Below are 16,241 nucleotides of genomic sequence, written 5' to 3' on the forward strand. Positions count from 1 at the left end.
AAAAGAGTTATAAAGACCAGATAGAAGCCAGCCCTGATATAGACTCTGAATGCTCTGAGGCTGGTGGATGGCATAATATTTTGTTTTGCTTTATGATTGCTAGCTGCACTGAAAGTTATTGTTGAAGGACAGGGCTTGTGCTTAAAAGGCAAATATAAATAAGTCTGCAATCCAAACCCCTCTTATGTGGGACTAAATCAGTAGGACGTACAACTGAGTAGACATGGCTAGTGTTGTATAAGCCTTATTCTTATTATAAGTTCATTGCAGCAGTCACTGCCTTCCTTTAATATAGATCAATTATTTGGCAACTCTGGGATTTACATAACTGTTGCTGTTTTACTTCCATGTCATATGCATGTAGAAAGAATATGCATGCCTTGCGAAACACAGTAATTTATTTACTGAAAAGTCTGCACTAACAGATTTCAATTAATTCTGCAGTTTAAAACAAGGGATAAGAAATACTATTATAGCCTCTTTGTGACAGTGAAATCCACTCCTGATATGGACAATGCCCTGTCCGCTACTGTAAAACAGTGCTGTCTCCTAAAGTTCCTATCAATGAATATTGTTTTCTGTCATCACAATTTCAGCATGAAATATGAAAGTTCAATTTCCTCTTCATTTCCTTTTAATAAAACTTCTGTTCATTTCATTTCTGAAAAGAGATTGGATCTAAATTACTTTGACTTCTTCTGGCCTAACTTTTGTAAATGTTACTAAAAAGAATCTGAAATCCTTTAAAACCCCACTGTGGAGATTAAGGACTCTGTTTTGATATCTCCTTCTCCCCCCTCCCCCTTCCCAGTTATGCGCCTAATATCTCTTTCTGTCCAGATCTGTTATACTCATGGATGGCTGTATTGATTGCAAAAGATCATCCAAAGGAAGCATACCATTATTATGGTGCTCTGATAATTCCCTTCATAAATTACTTTTAAAACATGACTTGACAGATAGAAGAAGCTCTCCTGTGAGTGGAGCTGAGACAAATGGTGAGATATAGTTATAGGTGAGACAAATGGTGAAACGGAGGGGACATCTGAATTCAGATACCCTGGTTGGAGAACTCCTTCTATAGAGAAGCTTGCTGTCGGGTGCCATGCTTAGCCCTGAGCTTGTACCTGATGTGGAATCCTGGGAGGACAAACCAGACATTCCACAGGTTGAGAACCTTGAGGATCAGGCAGGATCCCCAGACCTAATGCTGAGGATCCCTCTGTAGGAAGGAAGAGGAGGTGGTGGTAGTAAAGGGCTTTAAAGGCTCAGGCTGCAGTTCTAACCCCACTTAAGCATCATTGAATTAAGTAGGACTTACTTATTTCTGTATAGACATGGCTAGGATTGCACTGTTAATTCCTTAATTAATTTTTAATTTAAGAGGAGGAATTAAAGAACCTTTTAATGAGGGTGAAAGAGGAGAGCACAAAATATGGTCTGAAGCTCAACATCAAAAAAACCAAGATCATGGCCACTGGTCCCATCACCTCCTGGCAAATAGAAGGGGAAGAAATGGAGGCAGTAAGAGATTTTACTTTCTTGGGCTCCTTGATCACTGCAGATGGTGACAGCAGTCACGAAATTAAAAGACGCCTGCTTCTTGGGAGAAAAGCAATGACAAACCTAGACAGCATCTTAAAAAGCAGAGACATCACCTTGCCTACAAAGGTCCGTATAGTTAAAGCTATGGTTTTCCCAGTAGCGATGTATGGAAGTGAGAGCTGGACCATAAAGAAGGCTGATCGCCGAAGAATTGATGCTTTTGAATTATGGTGCTGGAGGAGACTCTTGAGAGTCCCATGGACTGCAAGAAGATCAAACCTATCCATTCTTAAGGAAATCAGCCCTGAGTGCTCACTGGAAGGACAGATCGTGAAGCTGAGGCTACACATGGCCTAGATCAGGGGTGGCCAACTCCGAAAAGACTGCGATCTACTCACAGAGTTAAAAACTGGCAGCGATCTACCCCCTTTTGGGTGTTCATGTCAAAGTTGTTTAGGGAGGAGGAAAGCCCTGTTTTTTAGGGGTTCAGGTCAAAGTTGTTGAGATTTTTTAGGAATGAGGAAGGCCCATTTTTTAGGGGTTCAGCTCAGAGTTGTTGAGCTTTTCTGAGGTGGGAAGAAAGCCCTGTTTTGGGGGGTGAAGGGCTAAAATGTTGAGCATTTTTAGGGGAGCCAAAGTTGTTGAGCTTCTTTGGAGGGAGCCAGTGATCTACCAGTGATCTACCACAGACGTCCAGTGATCTACCAGTAGATCACGATCTACCTGTTGGACGTGCCTGGCCTAGATAGATGGTGCCCTGTGTCCTATTTAATTTGCCTTCACTATTTTTGTGTGTGCCTATTTTGATTCCTCAGTAATGCTCTAACCTCACCATAGGTGGGATGGTAGTACTATTGTTTCCTTTCTTTGTTGTATTGTACCCAAGTTCATTGCCCTGGGTCTTGTGGAAGGAGCAGAGTACATCATCTTATTTCATAGCTGCCAAGTTTTTCCTTTTCTCGCAAGGAAGCCTATTCAGCATAAGGGGAAATCCCTTAAAAAAAGGGATAACTTGGCAGCTATGTCTTATTTGGAGGATCAATAGCAGCCTACATTGTCTCTCCTGTCTCCGGAACTCTCCCTTTCATTGTGATAAGTTGCAGGGAGGGGAATAACAGGCAGGATTGACAGGTGAAGGCAGCCAGATTGGAAAGTGGAGAACCTGAGCTCATGATGTGGATTTAGGACTGCAAACAGTTTGCATTCTTAACTGGCCTGTATATGTTCCCTGCTGGAGTGAAGGGCAGTTAAAAGTTTAATGCCCTTTCATATCTCCAGGAGCACTTCTGAATTCTTCTGCATTGCCAAGTTTCATCTAAGACTATGTGTTTATGATAACAAGCAGCGGCTCCCTATAGAAATAGGTGGCACGGTATGTGGGAGAAAATGCTTTGAGTTAATAATATGATATGTGCTTTTAAATTCAGCACAAATATTCTTTACATATGCCACCCACTCTCTCTATTATAGTATTTGTGCAGGCTCAAACCCTGAAATATCCATCCACATTGAACAACACAACATTTCTGCAAGGATGTAATTATAGTGGCATTCTGCCTCCCTGCGATTCTCTTGTGTACAAAGAAGCAAGTGAGATGGGAACAATATCCCATATCTAATTTCCAGTGTGTAATTGAGAAATGTACCCATAATTTTCTTTTGTTCCTTGTTGGCAAAATATTACAGAAAGCTTCTTCTGACAGACTTGGTTAAAATAAAAAAAGCAAAGGAAGACTTCTGACCTCAATTTCACTTATTATAATAAATCAATTTCAAGCTCATTTGTGCTTAATCTCCACTGGAAATTTACATTACCCAATCAGAACCGAACAAGTCCCACAGGGTAGATCTAGTGTCACATAAAAATTCAACTGGAAACTCATATAATAAATCAGCAGAAGGAGGTTTGCATATACGAAGATGTTAAGCCCATCTAAATTCTATTAAAAAAAACCCTCTAAATCCCATTTCAGACAGAACAAGAAAGAAACCTTGTAGATGAAGCATCCCTGAGAGATTCCTCCGAAACCACACATGCAAACATTTAATCACTGGAAAGGTCTTTGTACACCTAAAAGGAGGTAATTTGTTGTTGGCGCACATAATAAATGGGAAGTTTGAACCTTTGGATCACCATTAGGTGCAGCAAGTGCAGCCAATCAAGGATGCCCTGGCCTTCACTGCTACTTTTTTAGTTAAGAGGCTTTCTACTTTAGAGAAAAGAGGAGAGTAAGAGGAGACACTCTAATATAATAATAATTGTCACAGAAGGGTGTTGGCTACTCCCGAGTAAGCACTCCACACATCCTCTGGATTTTTCAGAGTTTTATTGTGCATGCTATATACAGTGGTGAGATGTCTCAAATCATGTCTGCTCTGCATGGGGCAGAAGCCCGCAATGGTGTCTCGTGGGCTCTGACGCCTCTTTTAAGACTGGGCATCCAAACACCCCTCCTCCTTGCTCTACGAGTCCTCCATGGTCCCAAACCAGGCTCCTGAGGTGCCTTTCTACTTACTCCCTCCTTTCCAGCCCCTGCTGAAGCTAGCTCCGCCCCTGCTTCCCTTCTCTCAGCCTGGAACTGAGCCTCCAGGACTCTGCAGAGCCCTGGACCCTTCTTAACCCTTCCTGTTCCTGGTTTTCCCTCCCAGACTTGCTGCTGCTCTCCCATCTGATGGAAGTAAGCAGAGTGGGCTGCTCTCTGCAAGCCCGCTCTCTAATAATAATAATAATAATAATAATAATAATAATAATAATAATTTATTTGTACCCCACCCACCTGACTGGGTTTCCCCAGCCACTCTGGGTGGCTTCCAACAGAATATTAAAACAAGGTATTAAAAGCTTCCCTAAACAGGGCTGTCTTCAGATGTCTTCTAAAAGTCCGGTAGTTGTTTATCTCTTTGACATCTGATGGGAGGGCATTCCACAGGGCAGGCGCCACTACTGAGAAGGCCCTCTGCCTGGTTCCCTGTAAACTCACTTCTCACAGCGAGGGAACCCCAGAAGACCCTCAGCGTTGGACCTCAGTGTCTGGGCTGGACAATGGGGGTGGAGATGGCCCTCGGTATACAGGACCGAGGCCATTTAGGGCTTTAAAGGTCAGCACCAACACTTTGAATTGTGCTCGGAAATGTACTAAGAGCCAATCAATGATGATCTTTCAGGACCGGTGTTATATGGACTCGGTGGCCACTCCCAGTCACCAGTCTAGCTGCTGCATTCTGGATTAATTGCAGTTTCCGAGTCACCTTCAAAGGTAGCCCCACATAGAGCGCATTGCAGTAGTCCAAACAGAAGATAACTAGAGCATGCACCACTCTGGCAAGACAGTCTGCGGGCAGGTAGGGTCTCAGCCTGCCTACCAGATGGAGCTGGTAGACAGCTGCCCTGGACACAGAATTAACCTGCGCCTCCATGGACAGCTTTGATTTCAAAATGACTTCCAGGCTGTGCACATTGTAGAGGTGCATAGTGTAGAGAAAGTGGAAAGAGAAAACATTTCCCCTCTCTCACTCAGAAACATCTAGTGAAGCTTAATGTTGGAAGATTCAGGGCAGACAAAAATATGGAATTTGCTCTTACAAGAAGCAGTGCTGGTCACCAACATGGAGGAGATTAACGAGGATTAGACAAATTCACAGATGGAAATGGCATGTTTTTTCTTTCATTAAGCCCATGCTGCATGCATTTGCATGAGAAGAAAACATCATATGAAACCCTTACTTAGTGCTCACCTGTTGGACTTTCTTCTCACACAGCTGTGCACAGTGATAAGTAATCAATGAGAGTTCTACCCAGAGTACACCCATATCATTTAATTGGCATGGCTAATTTTGGTTCATTAATTCCAATGGGTCTACTCTGAGTAGAACGTGGTTGAATACAGGCCAGGTAATGAAAGAAAATGGCATAACATTGGGGGATGAGTCAAAAAACATAGCCTCATTTTTTTGTTCTACTCCCTGCACATGAGTAACACATGAACAGGGCTTGCATTTTAGCAATGCAATTGGATGGGCGGGGGAATAATAAAATTATTATTATTGTTCACTCCTATCCATGGCTAAATGAATGCTGGATGGTGATTTATTATTTTCCCATGCCTCCCTGGTGTCGTATGATGGAAACAAGCGCAGAGCTAATCTGTTGTCAACATACTGATGGCATCACGATTTAACCTCTGGATGACCTTTCACAGAGATTTCATGTGGTTCATTCCTTTCTCCCATTGAGAAAGGGCTGTAGTTCAGTGGCAGAGCATCTACTTTGAATGCAGGCCCCAGCTTCAATCTCTGGCACCTCCAGGTAAGGCTGGGTATAAACTCTGTCTGGACTCCCAGACAGCTGCTGCCAGTCAGAGTAGACAATACTGACAGTATTTTGGGTAACCTTACCCTTAGGACTTCAGGCTTTTGCATTAAATGTCTTGGGCATAAATAAACACTACAACATTTTATTTATATAAATATGAAATATCAATGCATGATTAAAAAATAAAATCTCTCTCTCTTTCATTTTAGAATACCATATTAGCTTAAGAAAAGGATGGCTGCTCAGCTTTTGAAGTCTCCCTCTCCCTTGGTAAGTCAAATCTTTCCAGTGCTTCTGTTTCATTTATACACTTGCCATATTCTCTCTCTCCCTGCCCTGCTCTCTCTTTGCTTGCAAAATAGACGCATCACACACAAAAGAGCAGATGTCTCTGTGAGTTGGAATAAGAGAAAATGTACTGAATGGAATATATTTGTTTCGGGAAAATCTGTTCTTGTCTGCTGATACTTATCACTCATATTACCAGTATCTAATATGGGTACATGGTGTGTGAACTCTATAGAATATCTCATCTAATTACCATTTGATTTTCATGCAAATGAACTGAAACCAAAGAGAAGGGAGAAAAAGAAACAAGCACAAATTAATGGTTCTTCCCCCTCCCCAATTTTCTTTCTTCTTTCTACCCTATTGTGAAATCTACTACTTCTTCCTTTTTATTAGAAAGAGCAGAGTTAAGATCAGATCCCCATTTTAGGCTGATTTATTTACAGGACAGCTATTTTGTTAACTTGGCAATAAGCGATGATAAAAGGAAGTGAGTTACTGTAAACTCTAATCTGGAAATGTTATAATACACCCCCTTTTCTTTTTATCTCCTGCAGTGAGCCCTAGCCTGCTTGAGTTGATAAGAAATTCTGTTTATCACAGTGTTTTGACATTGTGTTGTGAAATATACAGCTGCATAAATATTCCAGAGATTTTTATTTTTATTGTTTTGATTTAGTGCAGATAATATTCCATACAAATAACCATCATTTAGTGCAGTTTAATTATCAACCCAACATTCTTTGCATATCAAGGAATTGTGTGCCTTCCCTCCTTTAATTTTGAAATAGCAAAAATTATGGGATGCAAGGGCTTCCATGAAGTTCCAAGATTCTGTGGTGTAAGAGATCAGCTACAGCTGTAGTACAGAGAGGCCCAAGGCTCCCATAATTGCATCTGGTGTTGTGTCTTCTCTCCCACCACCAGAATTGCCTCTTTCACAAAACTAATAAATGTTTAAAAGCCATTTCTTTGAATTACTTAGTTCAATGTGTCTGCAGCTAAATCATCTGAATGAGGGTGATGTATTACAAACTCTTACAGCTTTCCCAAGCCCTCTCAAATATTCATGTTAAGTCAACCTGAGAGGTGGGACCACAGAGATGAGGGTGATAGCAATGCCTCCTTCCCCTTCCCCATCCTCATCCCCCTTAATGGTGTATCATTGCCCTGATTTTTGAGAGTTGTAATATGCCAGGTCCTCCCTGAGGACAGGAGGCTCCCCACTTCAGACAATGGCATTTCATCTTAAGAAGGGCAAGGAGTAGAGAGAATCTCCTACTCCCTCTTTGCCTACGTAAAAGGAAAACCTGAATAGGGCTCCAGTGTCCTACTTTGTATTGTGGTGGGAAAGTTGATTGGTTTCCAGTTCATGGCCTGTTGCCATAGGTTGCACCCTGCTAAGTTGAAGATAAGCAGGTTTGCTTCTGGTCAGTGCCTGGATGGGGGACCACTGGGGAAGGCCATGTATGGCACCTTGAGTTCCATGACGATGGCAGGATAAAAATAATAAAATGCATAAACAAATGGTGATTCTTTTTCAGACATACGGTTGGTAACTTTTTAAAATTGGTGTGTGTGTGTGTGTGTGTGTGTGTGTGTGTTTGATAGCAAAATGAAAAAAACAGTATAAGACATTTACGTATGTGTACATTTGCACATGTACAGAACCTGTTGTACTTGGCTTCCATTCATGTCTGACAGTCCATTCAATAAGCAAAGTGCCCACCCTGAAATGTATCAAGAACACATGAAGAGCATAGCTGCCAAGTCTCCCGCTGAAAAATGCGGGATCAGCAGTGGTGTGGCACCGGACGTCACTTCTACACATGTCTGGACATGCATAGAAGCCACTTCCAGTTCCGGCGGCGCCCGATTTCCGGTGCCCAGACATGGGTACCGCGGCACCGGAAGTCACTTCTACGCATGCCCGGACATGCGTAGAAGCAACTTCCGGTGCCACTCTGCCCGATTCCCGATGCTGCGCAACTCCTTTTCAGGGCACCGGAAATCGGGTGGCGCCAGCACCCAATATGGAGCCTCCCTGGCAGGTAAGAAAACCAGGGGATTTGCGGGATTTTCTTCTAATCCGGGCTGCCAGCAGGAAACAGTTTAAAATTCAGGGGTTTCCCACGAAAAACGGGAGACTTGGCAGCTATGAAAGAGTAAATTAGGCACAATCTGAAGTAGACTTTAATATTAATATGTGCATTTCTCCCTCCTACACACACTTTAATTAGTACCAGAAACAGTACCTCGGGTTAAGAACCTTGCTTCAGGATGAAAACAGAAATCGTGTGGTGGCAGCATGGCGGCAGCGGGAGACCCCATTAGCTAAAGTGGTACCTCAGGTTAAGAACAGTTTCAGGTTAAGAACGGACCTCCAGAACGAATTAAGTTCTTAACCCGAGGTACCACTGTACAGGTGAGAAATTGTTTAGAACAGTTTGTCTTTCTTTCTTTACTAGGGCCAGTTACCCCTGCTTGCCCCAGCCCCACAAAACCCCTCTCCTCACAGCTTGGCCAATGCCCACTCCCTGTGCTTCCCCTGTTGCTGCTGCCACTAGCAAGGGGAGGAGAATGAAGGCTTCCTTCTCTCCTCATTGTCAATAGCAGTGGTAGGGCCATGCAGGGGAAAGAAATTTTACCCCCTTCATTTCCTTCCCTGCTGACAATGTGCTGCAATGATGCTTAATCTCCCTGCCAGCCTATTTGTCCAAGGTTGTGCATGTGCTTGGTCACCAGTATTTTGACAGACGAGTGCAGTTATAGTATAGAGAAGAGAGATAAAAGAATTTATATACCAACCTCCCATAAAAATCATGGTGGTTTACAGCAACATAAAAACTCCATTTAAAACAACATTTATACCTGCTCAACACTAATGCCTTGAGCTGAGTAGCCTTTGGAGCAGGTCAGGCAGTTGGTTTAGTTTCTTGAATGAAAGAACATAGTCATGGCGTGCGAAGCCAATTTAAACAATGGTTTCTAATTCTGTTTTCCTCCTAGCTTGTTTACTGTAGTTTGACATCACACCAAACGATAGCAGTTTTTAATTCTGAAAGATGGAAAGGACCATTAACATTTTCTGAATCATGGTTTGGCATGATGTCTAAATTGAGCTAAAATGTTTTTAAGAGCTAATTGCCTTAAAATTATCACAAAAAGCAAGTCTGTTGATGGCACTTTATCATCCGTTACGGTATGTTAAGGACAACATACACTTGCCAAGACTTTTGAACATTCTCCATACTTGGAATGAAAGAGGTAAAAGAGAATTATTCATTGTTTGAGACTAAAGTTAATATTTGTCATATTATTCATTCGAGGGAGCAAGGCATAATTCCCTGTTTCCAGTAGTTTAAAATTGTTTCATCACAGGGACGTATTTTAATTGAGAAATTTGCTCAGTATTTGCTGGGTTATTAAATCCCAGATATTCTGAAGAGTGCTGGAAAGGGGCTATCTAAAACTTATACAAGACTGCACTTTGGTTTTGCTCCATCTGTTCCATTTCTTTATTACTGCCACACACAGAGAGAGATAAATTCAGGCAGGGAGGGAGGGAGGGAGGGAGGGAGGGAGGGAGGGAGGGAGAGAGAGAGAGAGAGAGAGAGAGAGAGAGAGAGAGAGAGAGAGAGAGAGAGAGAGAGAGAGAGAGAGAGATTATTGTGATTATAAAGCACCAGGAGTAAAAGTGTTTAATAAAAGCACCAATTATTGGCCTGGATCAGTGTGTCAGCAGAATATTAGTGCGTAAAAGAAAATAACTTCATGTCAACTTAAAACAAAAAGGGTGACATTATGCAGCCCAAGTTAAGCATGCTAAATCCAATGATTCCAATAGGAGATATTAATGGAATGCTAAACTCTCCCACAAAAATTTGTGTGTAACAAATGTGCTTTGTTTGGATTGGGCCCTATTTATCTGACACTTTATCAGGCTAGTCCTAGGAAACCCAGCAGCCTGTGAGAAATAGCTAGTCAGTTCTGTCTGCAGTAAAACATTCAATAGATATTGAGAAGCTAGAGCTCCCAATCAAGTACAATAGCTAGAAAGGTTTATTTGAATTTTAATGGGGAACTGATGATATGCAGAAAGACAACTAATAAATATGTTCCATGGGAATGAGAAACAATCACCAATATTAGATGTCTGTACAAAACATTTGGGAATGTAGATCATAAATGATCTGCAAAGTGCATGAGCATTGTTGCTAATCTTATTTTTAAAAAGCTCTTTATGAATATTCTTTAAATTACACTGTTCTCTGCCTGCTAAGAAGTAATCAAAATTCATTTCCAAGTTAATTTTAGGTGGGATTTCAGTGAAAAACCACAGTAGAAATATCCTCAGGCTTCATACCTCCCTAAATATGATGATGCAAAAGGAGGGAAAAGAGAAAATGAAAAATAATACATGCAGTGGGACAATTTTTTTGCCTTGGGATTTTAAAATGGGGAAGCTTCAGTCTTTTTGAGGCACTGCTAACACTCTTTGTTGAAGCCTCAAAACAGTCCCTCTGTAATAATACTTGGTTGTTGCTTTTCAAGAAGCAAATATGAGCACCTTTACCCAGCCTCCCACCTCGCAGATTTTAGGTACCTTATTACTATCACAATGTGTGAGCATCCATTTCTCTACTACTACTCTGCATCTTTTATCTCACATTTCATCACTTAGGGACCCTGCTATGGAGAGGCAGTGATCTTCTAGTGATAATGATTTCTGTTGTTATGATAATCCACTGCATTTTCAGAAACTCCTGATGCCTTTTTAATATCATCTGGGATGTCCAGAGAGTGCGAACCTTTCATTATGCCATTATTGATGTGCAAAAAGCTGGAACATTTTTCTGTAAGAATTCAAAAGTTCAGTTTTGATAGTCACTATAATGAATATAGTTTTTGGTGATTAACTGCATCCTATCAGAATCTGGAACAAATGTCTCCAAGTCTTTATAACACTCGCAATAATTGTGGGTATGCCATGCTTCACATAGCTCTGAACTAACAAAATGCAAAAATGTTTTCCCTGTTACATCTCCCACACCCACACCCAAAGCTATGCAACTTGTGAAATATTGGAGGCAGGGGGGCGACGACCAGGGGTGGTCCATCCCATTTTGCCACCTGAGGCAAAACAGGAATTGCTGCCTCTTTCTCCCCCCTACCATGCCCCACTTCTGCCACCGAACCACAGAATCATAGAGTTGGAAGAGACCACAAGGGCCATCCAGTCCAACCCCCTGCCAAGCAGGAAACACCATCAAAGCATTCTTGAAATATGCCTGTCAAGCCTCTGCTTAAAGACCTCCAAAGAAGGAGACTCCACCACACTCCTTGGTAGCAAATTCCACTGCTGTGCTGCTCCTTAAAGTGTTGCCGATTGGCTCCCTGTACCAGGAAGGGGGTAAGCAAGGGGCAACAGGAATGCCCTGACTCTGTGAGAGCCAGGGTGCTCTTCAAAGTGTTGCTGAGCAGCTCCCCAGGCCCTGGATCTCACCAACCACACGGGCCACAAAGTTACATGCTGCAATGCCTCTTTCCGAGTGGCAAAAGTGGCAGGAATTGGTCTTGCACTTCTGCCACCTGAGGCTAGTGCTTCGTGGCGCATCATGGGCGGAGACAGCTCTGATTAAAACCTAAGCTAAAAGGTTATGCATTTTAAGATGATACAATGTTTTAGTTAGTTGTATTTCAAACCAAAATCTGAAAAGCATTTGATTTGATGTGTGCTATTAAATTATTGTGTTCCATCTTTTAAAAATGTTGCTGAACTAGAATCTGTTGCAGCAAATGAATACTGAATTTGGTGCTACATTGTAGCTAGTGATAGATATTTGCAGCTTTGGAATTCAGTGTATCCAAATAAACACGACCCCATTCAATGTATTTATCTGTAACAGGAGTCACTTGTTCACTCAATTAGCGCAGGCTTGGTATTAACTCTTGGACAGCACAGGAGGCAAAGGGAACAATTTGCAAGCCAGCTCATATTTTGCTTTTGAAGCCAGTTAACTAATCAGCCTAACAGAAAGTGAACTAAGATAAATGGGAGCCATTTTATTATGTAGAAAACCGAACATGAAGATAAATTCTGCACATTTTGCTTCATTTCATCCAAAGTTATCATTGCCATAATTGCTTCTGAACACTCAAGGTGCTCTTCATAAGAGCCGATATGTTAGGGGCACTTTAAACTGTCTTGGTGGGCCAATTTCTGGGTGTGTTTGTTCGTTCTTCTATTTCTATCCATATATTGTAATGTGCTTATTTATTCAAAAGGAAAATGAATAAATGATGTAAATCTCTGCCATATATAAACATTCATTTGGCTGATGTCATATGTGTATTTCTTTTCCACCAACTTGAATTAGAGACATTGGTCCATCTAGCTTTGTATTGTTTACACTGCCTGGCAGTGACTTTCCAGGATTTCAGACAAGGAACATTTTGAGATCTATCTGGGGATTCTGAGCTGGTCTGTGACTGTAAATAAAACTGAATGAATATCTGGGGATTGAACCTGGGACCTTCTGCATGCAACACAAATGTTATGCCATTGAGATACAGCCCTCATTTTAATTGTTAAGGGAAATGGTGCAACTGGGAGGTCTAAACTTGGCTGCTGTCAAGGTAATCCAGAACACCTGGCCTGGTCCAGTGGAGGTTGATCCATTGGGACTAGTGCATTGCTTCCCCATCAACTTCAGTCTGCCCTCAGCTAGCCCCCACTTGTCTGCCTTTTTTTATTTAAAATGATCTCAGGGGTGTCCCTGGCTGCCAGCTTCCTCATCCTTACTCTGTTTTGTCCTTGTATAACTCAGCAGGGAGAATGGGTGCATAATTAAATGGCTCCACCTACCATTGGCCTCCACTCTACCAGTACCAATGATAAATTGAGATGACTCAGAACCATCAATTGGTCCAAAATGCAGCAGCCAGATTTCTGGCTGAGGTTGTGTTTAGATCTCACAGAGGAGACAAGGGGAGGGTGAAGGATCAAGACTTTTTCTTGGCCTGATAATTGCTACTGATAATTGATAATGTCAATAAATGTTAATTGGACAGTTACATCTAAACTGGGGCTGTTACAGTCTTTGACATTGTGTTGGCTCAGTATGCATTGCCATAAGCATTTATATGCTATTTCAAGAGCTCTTAGAAGCACAACATCAAGAGTCTTAAAGAGAAAATACATGCTCCATCCATCAGCCCCTTCTTTTCATTTTACATGGAGAAAGCCTGATGAAGGGTTGTCTGCTTTGATTTTTGAATTCCCAGGCCTTTGTCTATTTTTCCCCCTAAAGAGGCTTACTTGAAATGTTACCTAAATGTAGCTTTTGATGCTTAATTTCCTTCAAAATATCTCCTACGAAAGAACATCAAAAGGCCTCCTTCCCTTTGTAACCTCGGTGACAAGTTTTCAGAGCTGAACGAAATGCTTTTTTTTAAAAAAAAAAAAAAGGTGTGCATTACTCATTAAAAAAAGTGAGCTCTAGCATACAAAATGGGTTATTGCAAGGATCGTTTGCTGCCCAGACTTACAAATTACTCAATGGGAAAAGATGTTCATGAGATGCCATCGCTGGGTCCCAAGAGAAGCTCTGTGTTTAGGGATGAGGGGGTGTTGGAAGTCATCTGTAATAGATCACCTGACTTAGTCAGCATGATATAGTGGTTGGAGAAGGGACCTGCAGATAGAGTTAAACTACAAATGGGCTAAATCAGGCATACCCCAACTTCGGCCTTGCAGATGTTTTGGACTGCAATTCCCATCTTCCCCAACCACTGGTCCTGTTAGCTAGGGATCATGGGAGTTGTAGGCCAAAACATCTGGAGGGCCGCAGTTTGGGGATGCCTGGGCTAAATGGAGCTAATGGGAATTGGAGTCCAACAAGCAACTGGAGGCTTCCCATCTTGTGTTGATCTAGAATTGCAGAGACTGGAACCCATATTAAACCACTGAACTTGGTGGCTTACTATCTCTTGGCCTAACCTACCTCACAGGGTTGTTGTGAGGACAAAGACATATGTTGAGTTCCTGGTAAATGGTGTGGAGTGCAACTATGGTTAGTAATGCTCATCAAAAACTTTTCAGTATCTTGATTTCTCTTGAGTGACAATTTCAAACCTCACTTTGAAATTTTACAAGATGGATTCAGGGGTAGTTGTAGCCTTATCAGCTTTACTTAAGAGTTCATCCACACTTCCTCTTGCTTTCTAGGCACTGGTCCAACCAGTTTTCCATTTGCCCCACCACTTTCCCCAGGAAAACCTGCTCTTTACTGCTGAATCTGTGCAAACATTAACATGAGGAAAACCTGATTGACATTTGCTCCAATTCAGGGCTCACCTGAACTTACCTTGCCCAGCACTTTCTAGGCACAGGTCTGTGCTTTCCTGATCCATGTCTGAGCCACTTTCCTCAGGAAAACCTGCTCTTTAACACTGATTCGGAAGAAATGTCAAGTTGGGTTTTCTGCAGATTCTTGTTTGCTCCAATTCAGTAGTAAAGGGTAAGTTTTTTTCTGGGAAAAACACCAGGAGGGGGTAAAAACAATAGGACAGGGAGCTTTAAAGCATGTACCTATGTCTAGTAATGTGGAGCAAAAGTCTGTGTGGATGAGCTCTCAGTGGTAAAGATCGAGTTTACCCAGGGGGAAGCAGTGGGGCAAGTGGAAGTGTGGATGAGTCCTGAGTAATACATATGTATGTATTTTGTATGTGTGTACGTATGTTAAGTTGTCCTTCATCCTTATGGCTCCCAGGGCAGTAAACAAAGGGCATGAGCTTCATACTAACAGTAAAATAAAGTGATACAAAACAAATGATCAAATAAAACAAATTTCGGATAGATAAATAAACCACAGCAGCTGACAGATCAACAGATATAATGCTTAATATTCTTGGGGGGGGGAGTTTTAACCTGATGCCAGAAAGATTTTAGAGGAGGTGCCAGTCATACCTCTATTGCACAGGTAGCCAAATTGGTGTCCTGCACATATTCCTGAGTTACAACTCCCATCATGCTGTGCTTTGAATCCAGAATTGGCTATGATGGCTGGGGCTGATGGGAGTTGAAGTTCAACAGCCAGGGCACCATCACATAAAAGGTATCAAGCTTTGACATAAAAGGTATCAAGCTTTGATAAGAAGCATCTCTCAGTCACTATGCATCTTCACTATTAAACTGCATGAATGTATTCTTTGGGTTTGAGGTAGTGATGTGTGGCTGGATCTACACCGACTTGGAAAAAAATGCTTAAAAAGCAATATAGTTCTCAATGCAATTTCCCATTGATGGTGGATTGCTGCTCTAGGGTCACATACTCAGGTGTCACATTTTTATAATGTATTTTTAACCTTTTAACTGACCAGTGTGGATTAGTCCTGTTTCTTCCTTTGTAAGTTCTTAAGTCCGATGAAAACACTCAATATCCACATTGAAAATGAAAACATGGTGAAGACTGATGAGATGTTGTGGCCAGGACACAGAGGGGGGATTACTGGCTCATATGGGGAAATGGGACATTGCCCCACCAGCCTCAGTCTGTCCATAGCCAGTCCCTGCTCCCACCAATGGCTGCTTTCTTACTTACAACCAGTCGGGAGGGGGTGCCTGTCAGTTTTCTTGTCTTTGATCTTAGTTTTGCCCTTGTAGTACTCAGCAGGGAAGAGGACGAGACCAAAGTAGAATTAGTTGACTCTTCCTGACACTGACTTGGGCCCTGCTTAAAGTTGATCTTGCCAGTGGCAATAAGAACCAGCCACCACTAACCGTGAACATGCAAGGGGTGGAAGGCAATGCATACAACAATAATTTTTTTTAAAGGGAGTGTGTGGACACTTGCGTACCAGTCATGCACATAGAAAAATCTGTTCTGAGCAGCTTGTTTTCAAGTTAATGTCTTCATGTGGACACGGTCACTGTGTAAGCTGAACCCATGCTGAGTGCTTTTGCAATTATGCCCTAATTATAGTTCATCTTTCTAATTTTAAAAAAGTAGATTGCTGCTTCTATATCATTAAAGCATTGTGGTGTTATGCAGAAAATAAACTGCATTATTAGCTTTGAATGGTTTGAGTGTGA

The sequence above is a fragment of the Zootoca vivipara genome, chromosome 6, assembly GCF_963506605.1.
Source record: "Zootoca vivipara chromosome 6, rZooViv1.1, whole genome shotgun sequence".
Classification (NCBI taxonomy): domain Eukaryota; kingdom Metazoa; phylum Chordata; class Lepidosauria; order Squamata; family Lacertidae; genus Zootoca; species Zootoca vivipara.